A 19,646-nucleotide genomic window follows, 5' to 3' on the forward strand; every position below is an offset into this window, starting at 1 on the left:
GAATGTTGGGAGCAGGAGAAGCAAAACCAACTGTAGATTCTGAGATGAAGTTCACAGTCACATATGTCCCCTGCCTAAAGAACCACTGGACTGCAGAGACTTGAGTAAGGCCTCTAGTTCAGCTAAGAAGCCTGAGAGCAAGGCAAGACCAGACATAGAGCTCCTGAGTTTTTGTGTAGGAGGAGCTTGAGGGCTGCAGCAGGTTGGGACACAGAGTTGCCATTGCAAAGAACTTTTCCTATTAGTTATCCATATAACGAATTGGGTGGGATCGTGGCTATGACCTTGATTACCTCCTTTGATTCAATGATTAATGCCAGACTAGTTTTCCAGCCTTGGGTTGAGAAAACCCACAGTTATTAAAAAAGCAAGCCAACCTCAAGATCTATAGCTGCTTTATTTTGAAATAACTCATTATTTCAAGTCAAAAGTGCATAAAGAATTCCTGAAGAGTTTTCAAGGCAGAGAATTTCAATTCTGGTTGGTGTGAAATCAGCCTTTCAGTTTTCAATTTCATGGGAGGGGATGCTCCATAATTTGAATTTCTGATGCTGAAAATTGAACTGAAAAGGAGACTCTTATGTATTTCAACCACTGCTACCTTATTGGCGTGATTATTATTAGTAAGTTAACTCTTACATGTTGGAGGAGAACAAGAGACTCAGTCCTTGCCCTCAAGGTATACAACCACAATCCCAGGAAACACCTTTTACAAAATAGCCTGTGCATGGTGGGGAATGGGGTCTTCCACTGGCTCGAGTTGTGGTTCCTTCCATTTCAAGCACTGTCTTTTTTTTTTTTTTTGCTGAATTTCTACATTTTAAAAATTCTTCCAATGGGAAGGGGTTAACATCCCTGTTATAGAGGAGATGGCAGCATAAAGCCCACAGACTGAATTGCCTGGGTTCCTTCTAACCACTGTACACAGGCAGGGTTGGGAGCTTATTGGGAGACCTGTCTTTCTTGTTAACACGTTAATATGATACTTTTCTTGGTTAATACATTTATATATTTGCAGAGGTCTCTGGAGAAATAATGTGAAAAACTATTTGTTTACAACTCATGTTTACCCTACTATGGGATGAATTGAGTTTTTTTTTTAAATAATGTATCTTTAGTTCATCTAAAAACTATAGACTAAAGAAAAAAACCTCACACCAGATATTTTCCATTTTAAATTTAACACTGGAGATTACTATCTTTGTGTCATCAGGCTTACTGTGTGTGTGTGTGTATGTGTGTGTGGCCCTCAGGATAAAGCTTTTTCTACCATCTATGTGCATGTCTTTTACCTTGAAAAAAATTACTATCATCTTTACAAAAAATCCAGGCCTGCATCTAATGAATCACAGAATATTGTACAAAAGTGTTCCGCCCTAAATTTTATGAAGGTCATACTGAAGTAGATGCTCAGAGCCTGTTCATATCATGTTGCTGAGTCATTAATAGAATGATAAATTATATTATGCTGCATATTGATAATGTTGAATGATAAGTAGCTTTTTGGCCCTTATTGTAAATTTGGGGCACTTCTGATCTGACTCCAATATCTGTGAAAGGAGATGGGAACTGTTGTTCAATATGATCGTGTGACAACGGTAAACATACTGAAGCAGGGGTACTGTGGCCTTTTCCCTTCTTTACTTTCAGGGAGGTAAGTTTGTCTGAATGACTTTTTGCACTCATCAGGGTAATGTCAGGGTAGTGCAAATGGAGAAATCAGGAGATTGGGCCAGTGATTACAGGGAGAGGGGATGAAGAAAGATGGGAAGGGAGGAGCTTAGAGAGGATGAAGTTTTTAAAGAGGGTTTGCGGGAAAGAGAAAGATTCTGGGAAAGCAGCAGCTGAATGGGACTCCGAAGAGATAAATAGGAAAGCATAATTTTTAGCATTTTTTTTTCTTTGTGTCAGTTTATTTCCACTTTCTGAAATCTTCAGAAAAGATCCAATCGAAGTTATCTTTGGCCACTGAGAACAGCAGGAAGTGGCCCAGTTCTGTATATGTACGATCACTTATGTCATTATACAAACTGTTTCTGCCACTAGTCTTTCAAGCTTCCAGGTTAATTATTGAAAAGTTTCTTGAAATTATTCCTTGGTCTTGCTCAGGTATTAGGCAGAAAGTACTGTAGCTTTAGTGAAGGTCCAAGAGTGAGCATGTGGTCTGGCAAATTAGACACAAAAGAACTCTGTTGGAGGATTCTGGAAAAGATGTTTCCCTGGTATAGGGAGAGGGTAGTCACGAAGAAAGGTTTCTTTCTGTCCTGACCACTCTTTGATCTAGTTTTCTGATGGTTTTTTGATGGCCCATGACCATAAAGTGACTTCCCAGGGCTGAAATGACAGCCTAGGAATGGCAGGATGGAAGGATGGAAAGACCAGGGCCCTTATGACACTGTTAAACTATTGAATTAGTTCTGTAGCGCCTACCTTTGGATTACTTGTTCAAGTCTTTTAAGCCACTATTTCTAACTGTACACTTCTTTATATTACTGACTTTTGTTAATCAAAAGTAAACTTCCTTATGGTTAAGCCTTTGACATTTAACTCTTTTCTTACATGTAGCCAAAGGCATTACTAACTGGCACACAACACATTTAAAACTTATGCTGTTTGTAACTACCTCTTCGTAAGGTGCAACCAGACAAAACAGAAACAAATGGAAGTTAGAACATATAGAAAATTGCAGTTAACATCTGTATCATCTGATTTCAAGTATCTGTATGTATCAGAACTGTTTGGCCTCATTGATTGACTTTATCATAAGCAAATGTCATAATTGAACTCAAATATAAATGTTCATGAATGAACGTTTGCAATGTGTTTGTTTTATACATTGGTATTTCAATTAAGATTTCTTTTGAAAAAAAAACTAAACTAATTGAAAAACTATAGTAAAAGACAAAGGGAAGCAGGGTAGTTAAATATTTGTGTTTGTGTGTATGTACATGTAGTAATCATTGCATTTATCTGATCATTTAAGTTTATTAAGCTCCAATGTGGGATCCACTGTTCTGGGGGCTAGAGATACAAAACTTAATTTCATCCAGATTCTGACATCTACAGGATTCCAGTTTGTACAGTGGTGCCACAGTTCGATCACATGCTCAGGATGAAAACCAAGTAGTATTCCCTGAAAGCCATCACACATACTATATGTAACACATCAGCAAATCACTTTTGCTTCACCCCCTGGGTCCAACCCCTTCTTATGCCCCTTATTTCTTTCCTTCGAGCTCATCTCGAAGGAAAGCCATCATCATCTCCACTTTTCCTTCTCTGTGTGTTCTTTTCTACATGGTAGCAAGAGTGATTTTTAAAAACCTGAAGGAGATCATGATGTTCCCCTGTTTTCAGCTCTTCCATGGCTTTGCATCATTATTAAAAAAATAATCCAAAGTCCTGTTCCTCGCATACAGCTTTATGATCTAACACCAGTTACCTCTCAATGTAAGTTCTACCCTCATTCAATCCGATCAGAATATTCTGGTCTCCTTGCTGTTGTCCCACACAGCAAGTTATTCCCTTCTCAGTAACCTTGCCCTTATTTTCTCACTTCAGCTGGGTGAGAAATCGGTCTCTGTTCCGAGTCACCCCAGGGAGGACTTCCCCTACACTCCTTTATATTGTTCTTTACGCTGTATTGTGTATCTATCCATTTATCATCTGTCTTCCTCACTTGAACATCAGCTCTATGAGGACAGAGACTTGGCCGTTTTAATGAATCCAAATGAATGAACGAATGAATGAACTGTGGGTGAATAGCTCATTTCTTTCTGGTCCTGATTCTGCCCTGACTGGCAACGCCTTCTGGGCCAGGTTTGCCCACTCTCTGTTTCTCTGTGTTTGCATTTGTGAAATGAGGGGAAATTTCAGGCTGGAAGGGGGTGGGAGAATTTCAAGGGCTGGCCTGATGGCTCCCTTCCCGCACTGCTGGGGCAGCTCCTTCCTTTGTTTATGCATCAGCCTAGCCTGTTGCTAGGCAGAGTAGGAAGCTGGGCTGTGCGCAAGTGCTGACTAATGTAGGCGTCTCTCTCCCTATCCTACAAAGAAGAAAAGCCACCCCAGGCAAAGAGATATAGGAAGTCGGCAGTGCTGTCTTCTGGGTTGGCATCTTTTCTGCACCTTCCTCCCCCATTTCCGCTCCTCCTACCAGTAACTGAATGGGGTCCTGATGACCAGTTTCTCATTCCAAGAGAGTGAGGTAGAAAACTTAACCAGTCTGCAGGTGTTCAGCATATAGTTGAGTCCGCAGGTGTTCACATTCCTCGTCTATGTGTCTTTGCACTGAGTGGCAAGAAGATTCTAGAACCATGCACACTTGTGTCCAATTCTGGCTCTTTTCTAGCTGTGTGAGCTTGGGCAGGTGTCTCTACCTTTCTGAGCCTCAGTTATTTTGTCCACGGCACAGGAACACTGAGACCCACCTCATATTGTTTCCACGACAGTTAAATAATGTCTAGAAGGTACTTAACATCAGAGTAGAAAAGACAGTAGTGAGCAGGTGATGGATGACTCAGCAGTATTTTGGCCCCCTTTGCCTTTCGAGCAGCCTTTAAATTCACTCTTGATGTCATTTCTGTTCAAATAAATGACCAGTCTTGTTGATGAGCATGGAACTGGGAGCTGTGGGAAATGAAGCTGAGACAAATGAAAAACAGTAGTGAAAACATGAATACATTCATAAACTGGGACCCATTTCAGCAGAAACTGTGGTCTGGACGCTGTTCACAGGACCAACACTCTGAGGCTGGAGAGGCTGCAGAACCCCAGGGCGAGGTTCCTCTCTCCCTGCTTCCCACTGTGACTTCCCTCCAGGGTGAGTGAGCCCGCAGAAGCCGGGTCTGGCCTGGACTGCGGTCCGTAATCTGCAATCCCAGCCTGGCTCAGGGGGAGGTGGTTTCCCTCCTCTTCCTCACTGCTCACCCCACCCATGCATGCCCCACCCCCTCCCTGGAGGGTGACGGCAGGGGTGGGGAGTCCAGCTCGCTCGTCAGGCCTATGAGAAGGGGGCCCAATGAGCACCCCGCCAGCCTGTCCTCCCCGCAGCTCAGCTCTCCCTTACCCTTCACGTTTCGAGCTCCTTTGTGGGAGGGTGGGGTGTGGGGTGGGAGGGGTTCTGCTAAGGCACGGGAGAAGTTTTGCTAACACCTCCCCTCGATTATGGAGTTTGTCAGCAATGGAAAGCCCATGTTAAAAGGCCAGGAGTCTGCAGGACAAAGGGAGTTTGTTTGCCTGGAAGAACTAGTCTTAGAGCCCCGGCAACGAAAGTTTTGGAGGCAGGGCTACTCTGCGGTGTCTAGTTCAGACTGAGGGCTGGGAAGGCCCTGGACCTACCAGAGAGGAGGAAGCTGGCTTCTGGGATGGGATGAGGATTTGGGATTCTAGCCAAGGAGAGAAAGGAGATAAGTCAAAGGAGCCTCTTGTGTCTTGACATGTCGAGCTCATTTCCACCTCAGGGTCTTTACACCTGATCTCCCTGGAATGCTCTCCCTCCTAAATCTGCATGGCTTCTTCCTCACCTCATTCGGGGCTTGTCCAAAGGATACATAATGCCTGAGGCCTTCCTGGCACCCCTCTCTCCCAGTGTCAAGTAAGGCCCCTTTCTCCTTACTGTCCACATAGTGTCTGCAAGTGTTTTACTTGGTATATTCAACACACCTATGAGGTTCTAAGTCAATGTTTGACAAATAAAAGAATGAATTTTATATCAGAAATTCCCCAGTTGATGGATGCATCTACTTTGTAATCAATTTCCAGACAAAAGACAGCTGTCAGAATTCAGAATAACCTGTAATAACTAAGCAGCTCATTGGCTGAAGCTTTCATTGGCTGAAAGGAATACTACTCAGATGGGCCCAACAAGTATGGCTGGCCTCCTCTTGTGAATGGACGCTCTTTATCCTCAGGTGTTTTAGGGTCCCCCTCAAGGCGCATCTGTGGAGCTAAACATGGGCTGTTTTTCTAAAGTTATTATTAGTCTAGTGTAAAAGGAGTCACAATCATAACTGTCCTTTTCCTTGAAACCTCCTCCTCTAAGCAAAATGATGAAGGACATTATTAGTGGGAAAAGATTCACTTTTTAAACCACAGACATATGGCAAGCTTAGGTAGAGTGAAAACATTTTGCTTTAACCATCCATGTGTAGTTTTAATTAAAGAACTTAAAAAAGAAATGCAGTAGAAATGTTAACTGCAGTGTCTGTGTGTCTTATCAGACTTGGGCAATTCCTTACTGATTGGATTGATTGCTGTGAGATTGTTCCACTTTGGTAGAGAGGAAAGGCAGGCAAACTGGCTGCCTCTGGCTCTTAGTGGATCCCATTTATTAAGCTGTGATTGGCTCAACCACAGAGCCAATCACATAGTAGTTTAATGCATTTACTCACAAAATATTCACTGATCCCCTTCCACATGCCGAGCATTTTTCTAGGGGTTGGGGATTCAGCAGTGACAAAAGTGACAAGCATGTCTGCCCACAGGGAGCTGCCATTCTAGTGCGGGAGACAGACAATGTCAAAATAAATGAAGTATACAGTAAGTCAGAAGGTGACCCGTAATGGAAAAAAGGCAGAGGAGCGGGGTGGAGGATGCAGTGTGAAAGGAGGTTGTCAGGGAAGCTGCGGGTGACGTTTGGAAAGATCAAAGACAGTCAGGGGCAGAGCTGGTGGAGGGGTGCGCTAAGCAGGGGGAATGGCCGGGGGAAGTTCTATGCATGTTTGAAGAGAAGCAAGAAAGCCGGCGCATCTGGACCACAGTGAGCAGGGGAGTGGAATAGGGGATGAGCCGGAGAGGAAGGGGGGCCGATCACTTAGCGCTTGGGCCCCATGGAAGGATCCTTGGGCTCTATTCTGAGTGAAACACCAAGCCAACCCAGGGTTCCACGGTGGAGCCACATGATAAGCTGACAGTATAAAAGGACTCCTGAAATGAATTCTTTGACAGTCTGTGTTATTTTGTTTAAAACATCCAAATTCAAATAGAGGGCTTGCAGGCAGGCATCATCCCTGGGTGTAGTGGGGAGCCCCATGCAAAACCCTATCCATGTGGCCAATACCTACCATCCTATAAAGCTTCTGTGTTTCCTCTCAGCAATGCCAAGGGTGAAATGGTATGAAAGGGTATGAGCCCTCGAGCCATCTTGGCCTCACAAGGTCAAGATTTGTCTCCCCTCCACCCTCCTTTCTGCGTCCCTGATTGAAAGGTGAAACTGGGAGTGGGACAGGGAAGCCCAGCCTGGAACATTCATGCTGATGGCCTGCTCGCAGATTCCTGGTCACAGCCAGCCTCATCCTGGAGAATCTTAGGCTAACATTGCCTGAATCATTCTTCTCTTCTAAACTTTTGGTATTGATGCAATTCTTCATTTCATAGCTCGTGATCAGCGATTTCTTTAAAACCTGGGGCACTCTGTTTAATGGGATTTTGGAGCTCTTTTGAAGTTTGGGAAGCAGCCTGGGAGATGTGGTTCGGTTGCATAATGCCGAAGTTAGCATCTCTGGGGTTTTGAATTGTCATGAAGACAGTAAGGTAATGGGTCCTGGGCCAGACCTTCCTGACAAGAGATATGGGGCAGGATGGGGCAGTGAGACAGAGGAATGTAAACAGAGCTTTGGGGGATGGGGAAGCTGGAGCAGATGTATTATATGAGATCAGCTCACCTACCTCCTAACTGCGTCCCCTCAGAGGATCCAGAGGGCACTCCCTTTACCAAGGCTGGGGGAGATGCATTTGTGAGGGAGCCCCCGTGTTCTCTGTGCTGGCTCTTCTCTGTGGGCCAGAAGTGATGGTGTGGACAGCTGCCATCGAACAGGACCCCTGACTTCAGTGGGGATGATGAAACCCAGCACCAAGAGGTGGTATTTAATTGCTAAAGACAAGATGGGTGTGTTTACTGTAAGGGTTTGCAGAACCCAAGTAGTAATCAGAATAGAATGGCCTGTAGAGACATTGAATTGGCTATTAAAGCCTTACTTGATTTGCATAATGGGAAAGCTCTAGACCTGGTGAATAGAATCACAATAGAAAGTAAAAAATCAGGCTTCCCTGGTGGCGCAGTGGTTGAGAGTCCAACTGCCAATGCAGGGGACACGGGTTCGTGCCCCGGTCTGGGAAGATCCCACATGCCACAGAGCGGCTGGGCCCATGAGCCATGGCCACTGAGCCTGCGTGTCCGGATCCTGTGCTCCGCAACGGGAGAGGCCACAAGGGTGAGAGGCCCGCGTACCGAAAAAAAAAAAAAAAGTAAAAAGTCCCTCAACTAATTCTCAGACTTGAGTCATTTCATAGACACAGAGCCTCTTGAATGAAGAGGAGAACAAGTCTCCTTGGAAATCCTGCTTGCACAGCCGACAGTTTACACTGAATCTTCCTCTGACCTTCACTAAAGGGACCTGTGGCTGCGTACTAGGGTGATGGTGCATGGGGGCAGGGGGTGTAATCAGACTGTCGGGGACGAGTGTGCGCTGGAGACCCACAGTACCACCAATCAGGTGATCAGTGGAGTCCGTCTCTGGTCCACCTCACCATGGGCCCAGCGGGGGCCCTAGACCCATTCTCTGGTTATTTCTCCAGTTCCAAAAATCATAGTTGAAAAAAAATATGACCAAGTGCCCTCACATTGGTTAGAATCCTTCAACATCTCTTCCTTCAAGGTTCCTAAATGCTGAGTTTGCCCAGTGCTCAGAGCACTTCCTGTGCACAGACGACCACTCACAGACGGCTGTCTTGGGGCTGTGTCTGCAGGCTGTGACCACTCTGGCTATCTGGCTGGTTGAAGCCAAGCATGATGTAACGGACTGTAGCAAGCTGCTAAGGACAAGGAAGAAAAAACTGGTCCCAGTTCTGCCATTAGCTCCCTGTGTGTTGCTGGACAAACCACTCTGCCTTTCTGCACCTCAGTTTTCTCATCTTTAAGAGGAAAGTTTGGGCTACAAGCCAGCGATTCTTAACCTTGGTAGCATATTGGAGTCCCTCATACATATTAATACAATAGTGCCTCATTATCTGTGCAAGGTATGTTCTAAGACCCTCATTGGGTGCCTAAAACCAGGGCTAGTCCTGAATCCTAGATATACTATGTTTTTTCCTATACATATTGGGTGGGCCAAAAGTTTCGTTTGTTTTTTTCTGTAAGATGGCTCTAATAGCACTTAGTTGTCTTTAACTTCATTCGAAACAATTTTGTTAGATTGTATGTGACAGCTGTCATACCAGCGTGCATTTAAAAGAAGAGTTGTCGAAATCGGTGAATTTTTGTGTGGCCATTTTAATATTGAAGATGGAAGAAAAACAAACAACGTTTTCAGCCTATTATGCTTTATTATTTCAAGAAAGGTAAAAATACAGCTGAAATGCAAAAAAAGATTTGTGCAATGTATGGAGAAGGTGCTGTGACTGATCAAACGTGTCAAAAGTGGTTTGCAAAGTTTTGTGCTGGAGATTGATTTCTCGCTGGACGTTGCTCCACGGTCGGGTAGACCAGTTGAAGGTGATAGCGATCAAATCGAGACATTAATTGAGAACAGTCAATGTTATACCACGCGGGAGATAGCCGACATACTCAAAATGTCCAAATCAAGCATTGAAAATCACTTGCACCGCGTTGGTTATGTGAATCGCTTTGATGTTTGGGTTCCCCTTAAGTTAAGCGAAAAAAACCTTCTTGACCATATTTCCACATGTTATTCTCTACTGAAACGTAATGAAAATGTTCCTTTTTTAAAACAAATTGGTGATGGGTGATGAAAAGTGGACACTGTACAACAATGCAGAATGGAAGAGATCGTGGGGCAAGCGAAATGAACCACCGCCAACCACACCAAAGGCCAGTAAAGAAGGTGATGTTGTGTATATGGTGGGACTGGAAGGGAGTCCTCTATTATGAGCTCCTTCCGGAAAACCAAACGATTAGTTCCAACAACTACTGCTCCCAATTAGAGCAACTGAAAGTGGCACTCGATGAAAAGCGTCCAGAATGAGTCAACAGAAAATGCATAATCTTCCATCAGGATAATGCGAGACTGTATGTTTCTTTGTTGACCAGGCAAAAACTGTTACAGCTTGACTGGGAAGTTCTGATTCATCCGCTGTCACCAGACATTGTACCTTCGGATTTCCGTTTATTTTGGTCTTTACAAAATTCTCTTAATGGAAAAAATTTCAATTCCCTGGAAGACTGTAAAAGACACCTGGAACTGTTCTTTGCTCAAAAAGGTAAAAAGTTTTGGGACGATGGAATTATGAAGTTGCCTGAAAACCGGTGGAAGGTAGTGGAACAAAAGGCTGAATATGTTGTTCAATAAAGTTCTTGGTCAAAGTGAAAAATGTATTTTATTTTTGCTTAAAAAACCGAAGGCACTTTTGGGCCCACCCATACATACCTATGATAAAGTTTAATTTATAAATTAGGCACAGTCAGAGATTCACAATAACTAACAATAAAATAGATCAATTATAATAATATACTATAATGCAAGTTTGGGAGTGTAGTCTTTCTATCTGTCTCTCAAAATATCTTATTGTACTACTGAACTCAACCTTCTTGTGATGATGTGAGATGATAAAATATCTCCGTGATGAGATGAAGTGAGGTGAATGACATAGGCATTGTGACATAACATTAGGCTGTGGACCTTCAGACCACATGTCAGAAGCAGGTCACCTGGAGCCGGTGATCCTGGATTGAGCCATGATGATGTCGATGGTTGGGGACCCTGTGCTGTATGGTGCGAGATTTCATCACACTACTGAGAACAGCATACAATTTAAAGCCCATGAGTAGTTTGTTTCTGGAATTTTCCATTTAATATTTTTGAACTGTAGTTAACTGTGGGTAACTGAAACCGCAGAAAGCAAAATCGCAGATAAGGGGGGGACTACCATACCTAGGTCCCACACTAGAGAATTTTATTTAATTGGTCTGGGGTGGGACCCTAGCACTGACGTTTTTAACATCTTCTCTGGCAATTCCATTGTGCACTCAGGATGAGCCCCATGGGATGAGTCACCCCCAAGGTCCCTTCCCGCTCTGAGAGGTTGAGTCTCCACAATGTTCCTCCCTGAGAGAGAGAAAGAGCGTCTGACACATTTGGAGTCAAAGATCCAAAGGGCCTTTAGAGGAGGAGAGTCTGAAAACCCCTATTTCCCAAATTAAAATCTGCAATATTTTTCCTCTTAGGGAGACATGTGACTGACCAGACCACAGAGCGGTTGGGCTGGAGAATAGCCCAAATGTTTGTTTCAGCCATTTCAACGACGTTTTGCAGGGTGGCTCAAAGATTTGTCCATGGTGTTTGCCTGTGTCCTAGACATGGGCCAAAATCTGTCCTTGTGTTTACTGTGCACCTTGCCTTATCCCTGTTATCAATATCTAGATTCAGAGAGAGACCCAGACCTTGGCTTACTGATGGATACTCTCACTTCTGTGTCTTGTTTCTACCTTCATCTCTGCACAGCCTATAAAAAGGGCTCCCATTCTATGAATAGCAGGATTGGTTCTAGTTTTTGAGCCTGGCTCAACCATAAAATAGCCGTATGACCTTGAAGAAGCACCTTGTTCTCCTTGGGCCTCCATCTTTTAAATGTGTAGCTCCAAAGTGTCTTACAGGTGAAATGACCTATGGTAATGAAATTTTATGAAACCTTGCTTATCCAACCAGAATGTTAAGCTGAGCTGCTCTTCCGAAGCAAAATGGACTCCAAGCTGTCGCCAGCTCATTGTGCTCATTGGTAGCGGAGGTGGATTTAAAGAGACCATCTTTCCAATTTGGTCAACCTCAAAAGAACGGTTAGCCTTTTCCACCGGCCCAGTCAACAACAAACACAGCTTTGAAGCACTTAGCGCTAGGGCTGCTAGGTGGCGCTGTTTCCCCAGATTTCCAGGGAGTCTATGCTTTAGCAGATGGCTGTTGGTGAATTAACAATTAATGTCCACTGTGTCAGCCTGAGCCTGCAGAAAATATGTTATACTCCAGAAACTGCAGAGAGCTGAGATTGCTCAGAGACGTGCTGCTGCCAACCTGGTTCTCTGCTGGCCAAGAATGTAATCATACACAGCCTGTCCCGTCCACAAATTTGTCCCACAAACAAGGGACATTAATAACAAGGGTAAATAAGGAATATTATAATAAATGATTTGTATGCTTGTCTTCTTAGCCTTATTACATTTTATTTTGGAAATTTTCCCTGCATATAATAGCTAGAAAACAATTGCCACTGGGCAGGAGAATTCACTTTCCAACAGCTTAAAAAAGAAAACCACCAAATGAGATACATGGGTTTTTCCTCTGAATCCATATGGACGCTTATAGGGTATCCCAAATGGGGGTGCGAGGGCTGTGATGGCAGGCAGAAGAGATTTCTTGTATTTTCCTGACTTTTCTTTTTCTATAAAAAGGCCATCTGAGTCAAGGACTTAGGCTCTTCTGCTATCACTTCTTCATCAGAGGCAAAGATGTTCTTCGTCACACAAGGAGCTAGGGAAGGCAGGAAGAGAGAAGGGCAAAGAAGTTGTTTGGCCCATTTTTAGCTCTGCTTCCTGCATATTTTCCCTTTAATGTTTGTAAACGTCATTATTTCCATTGATGTCCTCCCACCGAAAGGCGAACTCCACCTGAATAGCAGAATTTGGGGTGAGGAGGGTGTCAAAGGTTCTGCTTCCCTGCCTGTCCCCCATGGCATGTTTTTCTTGTAGAAATGGCCATGCTGAGGGGCAGTGAGAGGCGCAGTGGCCGGGTAGGTTAGGAGAACCACAGGACAGTTCTCTTTTGCAGGCCAGGGACATGCCTTGAAATATGAAATATCTGCACCTCCAGAGTGGACCCCTACACCCCGCCTCCCTCACTGGCTCCCGACTTCTCCCTGGCCCAGAAACAGCAGTTTGTCAAAACTAAGTCCTCAGCTGCCTCACCCTCCCTCTGCCACGCCCTTTGTAGCTCACATTAGTAGGCTGGGGAGACAGAAAGAATGAAACCCATGCATTTTCTTCATGTTTCCCTTCTAGTTTAATTCTACCTTTCATGAATTCATAGTGTGCATTGTTTAGGTTTAGAAAAATGTTCCCAGCGCCAACTCTTCTGGTGTGAATCCAAAAAAAAAAAAAAATCAGTTTCAATCAACAGCAAGAGCAACTCGGGCTGGTGGAGGGGATCCTTGGGGCGGGGGAGTGGCGGGGCTTGCATCACTGAGAAGCAGAGCATCTCCCCTCCTGGCAGGGAAACGTGAGGCCCCTTGACCCCAGGCGCCAATCACTATTTTAACCATCCTTCCGCACAGCCCCAGAGGCAGCTGGAAAGGAAACTGTGCGCTGGGACTTCCCACAGCGTCTTGCTGGCTCCCTAAGGCTGCCAGGCATTTGCCCATCTGGTGAGGCCTCCAGAGCAGGGGGCCTAATTAGGCATCATCTGGCCACCTGAGAAGGTTCGGTGGGCCTTCCCCGGCTCCCCTCCTGCACGCAGGACTCCATTCTCCCAGCTGCAGGTCTCTGGAGCTTGCTTGGTAGAGCAGCTGCCCTGGCTAATGACTGGATAGCAGGGTCCCCAGGTGGCTGCCTCAGACTGGAGGGGATGGGCAGAGAGAGGGCCAAGGAACATAAAGGGACAGGGAGGGGGACAATATGAGGGGTGGTCAGAGAGGGGTCGGAGGGAGAGGAAACAGAGAGCATTAGATGAGCATCACAATTCAGATCTCTTGAGATGGAAGACAAGCTGACCTGACTTGCAGCAAGAGAGCTGGTCCCATAGGGGGTCCCATCCATGAGAGAAGCCCCTGTCCCCCCATTCTCCATCCCACCTCCCACCACACCATGATATTCTCTCTTCCTGCCCTCTACTGCCCTCAGCACCAGGCTCTAACCAACAGTTTTTCACTAGGAGAACATGGCCTTACAGCCCTACTTTTGGGGACAGGCTGTGGGAAGAGGATATTGTTAAACTCAAAATTATTCTTTGCTCGTGTTGGACTTTTAGGCATGCAGGGGTGTCTGCGTTTTAAGATAATTTGCATCCTGGGCTCCCTAAACCATGGCAGGAGCCCAGAGAGTTGGGCAGTTGCTGACATGCAAGCCAGGCTCTGCTGATCACTTCTTAGGCATTTTCCCTTTGTTTCCTGGGCAATCACACCCTTAGAGTAGGACGTATGACAAATGTTAAAATGACAAAAATATTGGGACAAATTTAGGGGAAACAGATGGAAAGTAAAATGATCCATGAAGGGTTGTGTTGGCAAAAGGGGCAACCTCCTGGTCACGGATGGCCTGCTGTCAGTTGAACCCGTGCTCGCTAGAAAGCTGGGCTGAGCCACCAAAACTCTTAATTCTATGGATTTCTCTCTTATAATGTAGGATCGTTTGAAGAGATAAGATTGTGTAAGTGAGGGGAGCATCCCTGGACTAGGGCAAAATGAAGTTTAATTTCTGGTCCTGTTATATCTGGGGTTTTGACCATGGGTTACTCATTGTGTTTCCTCTCTCCTCCAGTGTTCCCATTGGAAAATGTAAGAGAACACTTCTTTTAGTGTGCTTAGAAGTTACCATTTTCTGAGCGTATTAGCAGTTAGAATGTTACGTTTCTACATTTGGTTTAGCAGGGCTCAAAGGGGAATAGCTTTCCCCCCACCTACCTCCCGAACTGCCACAATGCGAATGAAGGGTGTTTTGCTACAGGAAAGGAAAACTGGTGTATGGAGAAGAGCTGTTTTGAGACTTGTGTGCCCCGAACAGCAGAAGGGCGGGCTGTACAGATGTGCACAAGTTATTGACAGCTGTAGCAAGAATTGGAAAGGTGGTGGGATTTTCAAGCTGGCAGGAAGATAATCTCATAAAGGTTTTGAAGACTTGTCTGGTTCCCTCATAACTGTCTGCCCATCCTTGTGAATCCAGGACTGATCCGGGAAGCCTCAGCCTCAGGGATTTGGATCCATCAAAGGAGATTCACAAGGGTGAGCAAGTCTTTCCAGAACACTCGAATCCTTTGATTCCATTAGTTGTGGGCTGTAGTCACCTGTGTCTCCTCCAAAGGACCTCTGGGCATAAATCACAGGGACACAGAGTGAACCCAGCTAGAAGCAGAGAGGGGAGCAAATGAAGGGAATCTTCCTACTAATGGGTGTCCGCTTTCAGCTGGGTGTACAGTGGTGGGAAGTTGAATTTTTCAGTCTTAGAGTAAGAGTGATTGTTTTAAAGTACGCTGGAGCCAAGATAAATCTTAGAGGATAATTGATACTGTTTTCTGCAGGTCACCAAGCACCCCAGCTTTGTTCTCGAGTTCCAATAGAAAATGACTAAATCTTTGATTAAAGCCTACAGATTCTGCAGGAGGATTTTGGGGCCTCAAGAGTTGATCTGGCCCAGCATGTCACTCTGGTGGGCACCTCTCCGGTGTCTCAGAGGGATGAAAACCAATCCTCTGCTTGACTAACCTCCAGTAAAGTTTGTCCAGTGCATTCCATCGGGGGCAGTTCAAGGGCTTAGAGGATAGTTCCTTATTTTGAGCTGAAACCTGCTTCCTAGAAATTTCTGCTCACTAATCCTAGTTCTGCCCTCCGGAACTACAGGGGATAAATATAATCCCTTTTTCAGATGAAAGCTCTTCAGATAGTTGAAGCTGGTGATCACATTCCCTAAGTCTTCCTTTGAACAAGACATGCATTCCAAGTACCGCATGGTATCAACCTCCCTCACCAAACATCCTACTGTGGACATCATCTGGGTTTTCAGCATTTGCATCAGTCAGACTCCAGAAAGGAAGATAGAAATACTCTCAACATTTCCAGTAGAGGGAAATTAACACAGGAGCTTTTTAACATAGCTACAGAAGGACAAAGTGGGCAAAAAGGCACATGTGAGATAACCCAGACATTCGTAATTACAGGAAGCAGCTACCATTCCTAGAGGTGGAGAATGAATGAGAGGATGTGTCCCAGAGACCAGAATCACAGCGGAGGGCCACCCAGGGGGCCATGGTGAAGGTCCCATGGCTGTGCTGGAACCTCTGAAGGGCTGCCGTCTTACTGATGCTGGGGCCACCAAGGCTGTGCCAGCACTCTTACTGTGCTTGCAGCCAACTAACCCCCTTATTTACATAAAGCAGGTGAGGCCAAACCTGTAGTTTTGAAAATGAGTGTTTGACTGAAGTTCAGGTCTTTAGTGGGTCTATTTTTTTTCTTGCTTTTCCTGCACACTGCCCCTTTCTTCTGATAACTGTGCCCTTCCTTTTCCCTTGGGGAAATTGCCTCCTCCATCCACATGACCCCAATAGTCCTGGTCACAGGACAGGGGGCAACGAGACAAGATTTGAAACTTGGGCAGAGACACAGAGGGACAGATGGCCAGTGGAACTGAAGCTGTTGATGGTACTTCCTGCAGAAGCTGTGTCTGGGTTCTCTACTGAGCTCCCTGGAGCTACTCTGACCGTGGGCCTTCCCAAGACCTGGTTGTTTGACTTTTCTGCTATGAAAGCCCTACCCAGTAGCCTTCCTATAAAGTCCTTTCTGGCTTTGTCAGCCAGGGTGTATTTCTATTACTTACAAAGAACCTGGAATGATATGCCATCTTTACCTGTATTCCCAAAGGCAAGAAGATGACATCTGACTTGGTGGAGATCTAGCAAATATTGACTCTAAAACCAGCCTCCATCTTTCTGTCCTCAAATATATTAGAAGCACAATGAGTTATTGCCAACCTGGAAAGTAAATGTCTCACGGGGTAAGAGATAGATCCTTAGTGCTATAGAGTTCCAAAATCTGTGATGCAGATAAATGTATGGAAATCCGATCTGGAAAAGGATTTTGATGTGACTACTTTGATTTGGTCATATCGAAATGGGTGCATCAAAATATAAACACATCTTTTGTCATGCCCTAGCAACGTGAATAATGAATGTCGCAACGCCTCATCTCACCCCTGAATCTGACCTTATTGCCCCCTCTAAAATTCACTCAGAAGTGGGATGAAGATCAGGAAGTGAGTGTGTATGTAATTATGTTAATTGGCACTTGAGGAAAATTCTTTAAATTGTTTCACTGGGCTGTCAAAATATCTTCAAAACAGTTGCATCAAAATATGTAGCTGATTTCTGTATATATGAGTCATTAAAAATGTGCCAAATATATGGTTTATGCAAGAAAAGCATACCCCAGCCCCCCTTACCACACAGTACGTTTCTTCAGACAGAATTGAGTTCATCAACAGCGTATACATTCAGTCATTCAGCTAGTTAGGAAACTTCCTTACTTAACCGGCGTTCAGTCCAAGTTTATCTATATTGTCCATAGGGATTAGTTTGACAATGGCGTCTTGAAATCTTGACCCAGTAAAGTGTTGACTTACCTTCATAGCCTCTCAACACAGAAACAAGATTCCTTTGGTAAAGCATGCCTTATAAGAATGATATTGGCACATGCAATTATGTTTAATTATGATCTTTTAAGTATTAAAAGATATTTGCTCTTTTAAAAATTGGCCTGGTCTTGATTTCCATTAGGAAAGCCGTAAAAGGAGGACCACTGACTGGCTGCCCTTCTCAGCACCCAAAGCCCTGCCACGCTTGTCCTCCAAGGCGGCCTGACTAGGGCTCTGGCCACGTGGTCACCTGTCCCTCAGATCCATTCATCTTTTGCTATGGGGGCCCCCCGACAATATGATGGAACGTTCTATGAATTTCATAGTTATTGCCTTAAACCCTCAAAGATAAATGAGTTTCTGGAAAATATTAGTAAAACCATTCATCTTTAGACAGCTCACTCTGATTTGGTTGGATTCTGGAGTGCAGAATTTGGAGGCATAATGGATGAAGTGTTTCATGTTTGGAAGTATGATAGTTTTGCTCCTTGAGCTGAAGTTCAGAAAGGCTCGGCCAAGAATAAAGAATGCCAAGAACAATTTCTTATTCCAAATTTGGCTCTCATTGACAAGCAAGAGTTTGAGATTATTTATGGGGTACCATAGTGCAAACTAGAAAAAAAAAATCCCAAAGGAGTCTATGAGCCAGTTATTTTCCAGATGAAGCCTGCTGGGCCAGCTCTGTGGGGTGATGAGTTTAAAACGGTGGTGGATGCCCGTGTTGATTTAGGCTACACAGAATTGGTTGGAGTTCTCCACCCCGAATACAGAGCACCCAGCAGAGTTCATGTTCTTTGGTGAAATGAGGGTGCACATATTCATGCAGCTGGGGACATCGGTCTCATGAGGATCTCACACCTGTGGTCACTGGGAAAACGTCAACTACCAAGTGTCACAGCAAAGTATGCTTCTGATTCCTGTCATTTTTACCGTTGAAATCTCTTTCTGCTGAAATATGAAGCATTTCATTAACTGCTCTAAGATGTGTCTGCAAATGGGCTTAGATTCTCCCAAGAGAGTCTCACTTTTATTTGAAGGAGGTGGTAAGTTAATTAGCTATGTCCCTTGAACTTCTGAAAACCACCTCTGTCCTTTGTCACTACCACTTCAGGAGATACTTCTGTTCGTTTCCCCCACGGCGTTTCAGTATCTGTTATACGTTAGAAATAGTTGCCACTACTTCATGATCTTGGTTTTGCATGTGTTTCGAAATAACCCTCCTGTATTTTGACAACCTTTTGCTTTATAACATTTTTTATATTCAAATGATACATTCCCATACCTGTGAGAATATTTTATTTTATTTATTTTTTTTGTATCTTTTTTTTTTTTAACATCTTTATTGGGGTATAATTGCTTTACAATGGTGTGTTAGTTTCTGCTTTATAACGAAGTGAATCAGTTATACATATACATATGTTCCCATATCTCTTCCCTCTTGCGTCTCCCTCCCTCCCACCCTATCTATCCCACCCCTCCAGGCGGTCACAAAGCACCGACCCGATATCCCTGTGCCATGCGGCTGCTTCCCACTAGCTATCTACCTTACGTTTGTTAGTGTGTATATGTCCATGACTCTCTCTCGCCCTGTGTGACAATATTTTAACATTATTTGTACACTATGTCTATCTTTTCATTATGTCTGTTTTTTTCTGAGATTTTTAAACAATTTTTTTTGTCCAGTAAAGTTTATTTTGTGATATCAAATGTGATTCATAAAAATATTACGTCAAATATATTTCTTTACTTTGGAAAAGCACAGTATCATATGTGTCATATTATTAATTATGGTTTCAACATTAATTGTTAGACACTCTGACTTGGAAAACAATGTGATTAGGTCTCGGTGTTAAAAAACTTCAAAAGACTTGGTTTATATGCTGAATGTCTTTATTTAGAATTAATTTTGCGAAATTTTACTTCATTTTTGATCACTACTTAACAAAGATACTTGGGCCATCTATTTGTCTTAAAGAGATCTTTATGCTTGTGGAAATGCTTGCCCTAATAAAAGTCTATATATCCGTAAAAAATATTTCCAGGTCTTGATACTTTTCATCTTTCCGTAATCCATCTGTTGCTTGTTTTTAAAAATTGGAGCACGTATCTGTTCTCTAAATTCTCCCAAACTCTCCAGCACTCACTGCAGCGGGGCCTGTGAACTTGAACTCATTTGAGGGGCTTGGTGTTTTCATATTGTCTCCTTGCCTACCTTAGGTTTCAGTTTCCTACAAACCATATTTGTTCAAGCCTTCCCAGTTTGAAGATCACTTTCCTCGACAGAGAAAGCAAGAAAGAAGCCGAATTG

At 44.1% G+C, this 19,646-nt stretch overlaps 1 pseudogene; it reads left to right on the forward strand.

The window, feature by feature from the left end:
- The first annotated feature begins 8,414 nt into the window (after positions 1 to 8,414).
- Positions 8,415 to 18,541, forward strand: LOC111180172 (protein NipSnap homolog 3A pseudogene; annotated as a pseudogene).
- The last annotated feature ends 1,105 nt before the right edge of the window (positions 18,542 to 19,646 follow it).

The sequence above is a fragment of the Delphinapterus leucas genome, chromosome 14 (assembly GCF_059928025.1).
Source record: "Delphinapterus leucas isolate spDelLeu-1000000601 "Yukka" chromosome 14, BTC_Dleu_Yukka2, whole genome shotgun sequence".
Taxonomy (NCBI): Eukaryota; Metazoa; Chordata; class Mammalia; order Artiodactyla; family Monodontidae; genus Delphinapterus; species Delphinapterus leucas.